The sequence below is a fragment of the Leuresthes tenuis genome, unplaced genomic scaffold, assembly GCF_036924035.1.
Source record: "Leuresthes tenuis unplaced genomic scaffold, fLeuTen1.0.hap1 SCAF_6, whole genome shotgun sequence".
Lineage (NCBI taxonomy): Eukaryota > Metazoa > Chordata > Actinopteri > Atheriniformes > Atherinopsidae > Leuresthes > Leuresthes tenuis.
Window position 1 is genome coordinate 32775566 of NW_027325360.1, and position 6585 is coordinate 32782150.

Sequence of the window (6585 nt, forward strand, 5' to 3'; positions counted from 1 at the left end):
TACTTGTTGCCCGTTTTTCATTAATTATGGTTGGACATTCACACCTTGTCGCAGCCAAACACCTCCGCTCCCTGTTTTGATCATGTATGTTTTGACATTCGCACCTTTTCTCACCTGCTTTTTACTATTGTCGGCCAATCACAGCTTCCTCTCCACCATACTTGTATGGTAGGAAATTCTCCCCCACTCTCATCCGAAGACCTCTCCTCCCGCTTTTGTTAATATTTAGTCGGGCATTCGAACCTTTTCTTAACCACTTTTTACAAATTATGGTCGAACATTCACACCTACATGCAGCTGAATACTTCCGCTCCACCTTTTAGTGATGTATGGTTGGCATTTGCACCTTTTGTTACCCTCTTTTTATACTGATTGCTGAAGATTAAGTTGTTCTTTCTCAAACTACAATTTTTTTTTAATTGTTGAAACTTGATTTGAAGTGGATAAATAAGGAGGACAAACAGTTTTAAGTCACGCTGATAGAAGAAATTAATTTTATAGCAAAATCTGTATTTCGTCATATGTCGAGAGATGCTTATTGCTGAAGAAGTTCTTTCTCATTCTACAAAGTACAACGTTGTTTATCGTTGAAACTTGATTAGACATGAATAAATATGAAGGACAAAGCAGTCTTAACTTGGTTTGAGTTAATTAATTCGTTTTATAGGAGAATCCGAATTCGTGCTTATTTTCGGATTCCTGAAGAATGAGTCTGGTTCTTTCTCATAATACAAAGTTTGTTGTTTATTGTTGAAACTTCATCAGAAGTGAAGAAATAAATGAATGCCTATCAACAAATGTGGGATCTAAACTACTGCTTCCTCTAAAATAATTTCTTTTCTCAATTCAGAAATGTGTGTGTGTAAGTCACAACACCCGTGACACCAAAACGGCTTTCTTTTCTCTCTTTTCTCTACACTCTGCACTATGAGCAAACACACCAAATCAGAAAGGCTTTTTTCTCTCTTTTCTACATTATGGACTGTGGGGACACAAAACCGCTCTCTCTTTTTTTTTTTGATTGTGTGCCAGGGCGTTGTCTCACGTATTAGATTATGCTTAAGATACGAATGGGTTTATCAGTCACATCAGAATCCATACATACTGATCCTCCCGTAATAAAATGGTCGGATCTTATCAAACACACTTTGTTTCTTGTGACAATCAAGTCAGCGAAACAGCGTATACACGTCAAGACACTGAATCAAGTTTGCCACAAGAACTCATAAGTTTGGCAGTATTGCTCTGCCGTCAGCAATCATACACCCATTTTATTTTCGTGAGACGTGCAGGCACCTGTTCATCTACTGTTCTATCACTATGAATTAGTTTATCTATTATCAATAAGGATACTTCTACAACTACTATCAAAGTATGTCCAGACTTCTTATGTTGTCAGTTGCCATATATGAATAAGTGGGTAGCTACTGACAAGCATTAAGCATGTCACACAGCCCAAACATATAACATTTCAGGACACACCACACAGTTAACAACCACAGTGAAGTGTCAAAGCCCAAACATTCAACAGGACACTTACACAACACATTCAAATCAAACAGTCAGACAACATACAAGAACATATACCCCAGCCGGCATTGCTCCCTGCCTATTTTCCTACAGCTCACTATGTGTGCGCACACCTTTATTCACAAACTCTTCAACTTATACTCTTTTACCGAAGCTGCTACAGCTCGATTGGCCGAATACCCTTAGATCCTATTTCGGTGAATTTGACATCTGCCTTACATGTAACAGATTAGCGGTTTAGCAGTTTTAATTTAGTTTGAGTGAAGGAATTCATTTTATAGCAAAATCCGAAATTGTGAAGCACTCATGAAAGTAAGCTTATTCTCGGATTCCTGAAACTTTAGATTTGCTCTTTCTTTTACTGCAAAGTACAACGTTGTTTTTTTTGTTTAAATCTTTCTAGACATGGTAAATATGAACGACAAAGCAGTTTTAACATAGTTTGAGTGAAGGAATTCATTTTATAGATAAAATCCCAAGAGTCTGCAGAGAAAAGAGAGTGAATGCGAAGTAGACTTTAACACGGCTATGGGAGCGAGCCGAGTGTCGGCTAACTGGGAGAATTGCTTGAAAGAAACGCGACACCGAATGAGCGGTCAGAACAAAGCCTCAATACGGGATTCTCGTGGTGTTTTTGTTGCTGCCTTGTCTTTTGCATAGAGTAAAAGACAAGGCAGCCATCGAATAGGGCCCGATTGTTCCTACTTGGTCAGCCGAGGAGCAAGGGGGGGGGGGCAAGCGTCTCAACCAAGCAAAGCTCACCATGGGGAAGGTGGCTATACCAACTAGCCTGATGCCCTGCTCCCGCAGTGACGGATAATCGTACTCTGGTTTCTCTTCATAACATACAAGTCTTTCGCCTTTTACTAAAGACTTCCGTGGAGAGCAGCACTAATGAGTTGTTTCTATTATTGGCAGGCTTTACCTTTGCGGGTGAAGCCCTTTCTGTCTGTGCAAAAGAAATCTTGCTACTTTGCAGAGTGACTTCTCTGAGTAGAGTCGCCTTACTTGTTGCGACTGTGCCGATGTTCGAAGCTGGAGTGCAAAGTTGTTGCTTGAATGGTGCTTGCTGGAGCATGCGGGAGTGCAAAGTTATACCATTTAAAAGGGCTGAAGAGTGCTCAGTGCAGCGGGTGGGCGGAGGTGCAACGTGACACTCTGGCCACCTATGGCCATAAAAAGAACACTGCTACAAGTGCGCATTGTGCCAGCAAGGGCCCTCGGACCTGAAACAGTGGACAGTTATCGCTTCTCGGCCTTTTGGCTAAGATCAAGTGTAGTATCTGTTCTTATCAGTTTAATATGTCCTCTATACGAGGACAACATATTAAATGGATTTTTAAGAATAGGAGTTGAAAAAGAAGCTTGCTCCGTTCACTCCAAGCCTCGACCCGGTACTGCAGTGCCGCTGGGAACGGTGCGCTCTCCTCTGCTCTTGTGAAAAAGCAAACAGCGGTGCAGGATGGAAGTTTCAGGGAGCCCAAGATGAAACTTTCTTTTAATCTGCTGAGAAAAGAGAGTGAATGCGAAGTGGACTTTAACACAGCTCTGGGAGCGAGCCGAGTGCGGGCTAACCGGGAGAATTGCTTGAAAGAAACGCGACACCGAATGAGTGGTCAGAACAAAGCCTCAATACGGTGTTCCCGTGGTGTTTGTGGCTGCCTTGTCTTTTGCACAGAGTAAAAGACAAGGCAGCCATCGAATAGATTGTTTCTACTTGGTCAGCCGAGGAGCAGGGGGGGGGGCAAGCGTCTCAACCAAGCAAAGCTCACCAAGTAGGAACAATCGGGCCCTTTTCGATGGCTGCAACACCTGAAAGAGATATTGATGCGAGACCCGATCAAATGCTTTTTCAAAGTCTAAATTTAAGATGACAAGCCGGGTGTTTCTGTCTCTAGCGTAATCAATGATGTCTCGAATCAGTACGAGGTTGTCGGTGAGTTGTCTCCCTGAGATGGCACAAGCTTGGTCTGGGTGAATTACCTCCTCTAAAACAGAGGACATCCGTGTCGCTAAAACCTTGCTAAAAAGTTTACAGTCAAAGTTTAAAAGTGTGATGGGCCTCCAATTCTTTAGGTCAGTCTTATCATTTTTTTTTATAAAGTAGAGTCACTATTCCCACTCTAAAACTGTCAGGCAGTCGGTCGAGTTTTTCAAAATCTTTAAAAACATCTAAAATGTCTGATGATAAAAGGTCCCAATAGGTCAGATAGAATTCTGCAGGAAGCCCGTCTAAACCCGGAGCTCGACTTCTCTTAAAACCTGTTAGGCATTTTTTTAACTCTAAAGCAGTAAAATTCTGTGTCAAGTGTGCATTCTCTTTTACGGTTTTGTCAACGAATTTTAAGATTTCTGCCGATGTTTCCAAGTGCACTGGTTTCTCTTTGTACATGTTACTATAAAAGGTATGTACAGTTTCAATCATCTCTTGTGTGGATTTTGTTAAAAACCCATCTTCTCTTTTTAGATTTTGAATACACTCCTTTTTATTTATAACTTTCTTTCTTTTTCACCTTCCTCAATTTCCTGCTCCCTGCTTCTTACAAAAATCCCTTTACTCTTTATTTCTGCTAAAACTGACATTTCCTTTTTGACATCTTTGATTTCTTCTTTAAAGTCTATGCCACACTGATTTAGTTTAAAGTAGCGCTGTAAGCGTTTATGTAGTCCCATCATACATCTATTCTGTTTCCTTTTTTTACGTTTACCTTGCTGTTTAAAAAAAGTCTAGGTCGTTTCCTTCACCATTTCCCACCATTGTGCATGTGTTTCGTAGAGGTCTTGAAGGGTCTGCCACTCTTTATAACATTCCCTGTACTGACTGACTATGATTTCATCCTCCAACAGGGAACAGTTGAGTTTCCACAGACCACTTCCTACCGTCACACCAGAAGGGGGTGAAAGGGTGCAGGAGAGCATAAGGTGGTCTGAAAAGAAAACAGGGGTTAATCTAACATCAGTGGGTGGGCAATCTCTAGTAAAGAAATAATCAATGCGAGAGGCTCTGGTGCCATCATGACTAAACCAGGTGAAGCCCTCCTCTCTGGGATGCATGGTTTTAAAACAGTCAGTAAGCTTAAAATCCCTGCATATGCCCTGAAGTAAAATCGAAGTCTTATCCACTTTAAAATCTACCCCTGCTCTTTTTCTATCTTTCCTGCTCAAGATACAGTTAAAATCCCCTCCTACAACTAAAGGTACATGCCCTAGCATGTAAAGCTGTATATCTTCTAAAAGGTCATACCTTTCATTTTTTCCATTGAAACCATAAATATTTAAGAGGTTAAAGTCTTGCCCCATAAAATTCAAGTGTGCTAAAAGTGCCCGTCCGTCTCTCACCACTGTGCTACCTTTCACCAGAACATGCGGATTTTTAATTAGAATGGCCACACCATCATTTTTATTTTGATTTGAGCCACTCCATATCGATAAATGGGGCCACATTTCCTCCCATTGTCTATGGTTTTTTAAAAAAGGTAGTCCACATTCTTGTATTAAAAACACATCTGATTTTATGGAGTCTAAGAAGGATAAAATACTCTGGGCTCTTGTCTTTGATTTCACACTTCTCACATTTAGTGTTGAGAAGGTGAGAACCATTAAAAGCATAAAGGAAAGTAGGTATGTCATTTTCGTTTTTCTAAGTTATCAAAACAAATTACACACAGGTTATTTCTTGGGAAACTAGCTCTTCCTTCATTTCTTTAGGTGAAAAGTGAGTAGGGTGATCTATATTTCCTTTTCGGACTCTCGGTGTTGGCCTCTGACGCAATGTTGCATTTAACTTTGAGTCCCTGGGGGTTGATTGCAGAGCTGAAGTTAAAAAGGAGACCTCATTTGGTGAGTCGGAGGGGAAGACTCTAGGTTCTTCCACTGAAGAACTGTCTGAAAGGGACCTAACCCTTCCCCTCTTCTCTGATACCACTGGGGAATCAGAGGCTCAGATGCCGTCCTCTTTGGCTGTTGACCTTCGGGGAGGTGAGTATCTTCACTAGACTCACCTGTCTGCTCTTCCTCCTCATTTAGCGTAGCTCCACCCTCTGCCTGTGAATTCTCACAGACTTCAACACTGAGTGGTGAGGCCTCTACAGGCCCCTCCCCTTTTTGCTCCTCACTTCCAATCCAAGCTTTTGGCGGGAAGTTTGAATTTATTGGGTCAACCTCTTCACTTTGTTCACCAACTGCCACCTTTGGTCCTTCTCTTTGTTGGCTTGACTGTGGCTTTACCGTCTTTAATTTGTTGGCAAAAGATTTAGGGCAATCTCTGAAGAGGTGATTTAATTCTCCACAGAGATTACATTTCCTGCCATTTGGACACTCTCCAAAAGTTTGCCCAATTTCTCTGCTCTTCCCACTTAACACCTTGGTACAAGCCTCATGCTCACCACAGTTGCGGCAGAACTTGGGCTACCCCTGGTAGTGGATGTAACCTCGGTTTTCAAGGTGGCCAGAGTGTCGCCCACCCATTGCACTGAGCACTCTTCAGCCCTTTTAAATGGTATAACTTTGCACTCCCGCACGCTCCAGCAAGCACCATTCAAGCAACAACTTTGCACTCCAGCTTCGAACATCGGCACAGTCGCAACAAGTAAGGCGACTCTACTCAGAGAAGTCACTCTGCACAGTAAGAAGATTTCTTTTGCACAGACAGAAAGGGCTTCACCCGCAAAGGTAAAGCCTGCCAAAAATAGAAACAACTCATTAGTGCTGCTCTCCACAGAAATCTTTAGTAAAAGGCGAAAGACTTGTACGTTATGAAGAGAAACCAGAGTACGATTATCCGTCACTGCGGGAGCAGGGCATCAGGCTAGTTGGCATAGCCACCTTCCCCATGGTGAGCTTTGCTTGGTTGAGACGCTTGCTCCCCCCCCCCTTGCTCCTCGGCCTGACCAACTAGGAGCAATCGGGCCCTATTCGATGGCTGCCTTGTCTTTTACTCTGTGCAAAAGACAAGGCAGCAACAAAAACACCACGAGAATCCCGTATTGAGGCTTTGTTCTGATCGCTCATTCGGTGTCGCGTTTCTTTCAAGCAATTCTCCCGGTTAGCCCACAC

General features: G+C 42.4%; 3 non-coding genes across 3 annotated transcripts; 2 read left to right on the forward strand and 1 right to left on the reverse strand.

The window, feature by feature from the left end:
• The first annotated feature begins 2352 nt into the window (after positions 1 to 2352).
• Positions 2353 to 2466, forward strand: LOC140310595 (U5 spliceosomal RNA). The gene has a single exon (XR_011916649.1). It is a non-coding gene; the product is annotated as a U5 spliceosomal RNA (small nuclear RNA).
• Positions 2467 to 2774: 308 nt separating this feature from the next.
• LOC140310458 (U2 spliceosomal RNA) lies at positions 2775 to 2958 on the forward strand. Its single transcript, XR_011916527.1, has one exon. It is a non-coding gene; the product is annotated as a U2 spliceosomal RNA (small nuclear RNA).
• A 3232-nt stretch (positions 2959 to 6190) lies between these two features.
• LOC140310685 (U5 spliceosomal RNA) lies at positions 6191 to 6304 on the reverse strand. Its single transcript, XR_011916732.1, has one exon. It is a non-coding gene; the product is annotated as a U5 spliceosomal RNA (small nuclear RNA).
• Between the last annotated feature and the right edge of the window lie 281 nt (positions 6305 to 6585).